The following is a 328-nucleotide window of genomic DNA, read 5'->3' as shown; positions in this document are numbered from 1 at the left end:
TTAAAGGACATATCCTATCAGTTTTTGGTTAACATTAGCTTATTAAAGTCCTTTGCCAAAGCGACATGGAGATTATGAAAAAGGTTTCAAAATCTCTATAAAGCTAATGCTATAATTGCAAGAATGAATATGAAGGTTAATAAGAATAGACACTGTACGAAGCTCTTATCATCTCTAGCATATATGATAAGGGAATGAATTACACTGATAGACTGTACACTCAATGGTTATCAAAAAACTCTTTGACTCTTCTAACAATTGGGTGGCCATGATGCATTGCTAGAAGCCAATCTTGATCTATGGAATTGATTGTAAATTAATTGATTGA

Source organism: Theobroma umbraticum, unplaced genomic scaffold (assembly GCF_002168275.2).
Source record: "Theobroma umbraticum cultivar Fairchild unplaced genomic scaffold, ASM216827v3 scaffold_34.0, whole genome shotgun sequence".
NCBI lineage: Eukaryota > Viridiplantae > Streptophyta > Magnoliopsida > Malvales > Malvaceae > Theobroma > Theobroma umbraticum.
Note: the sequence above shows the minus strand (reverse complement) of the source record.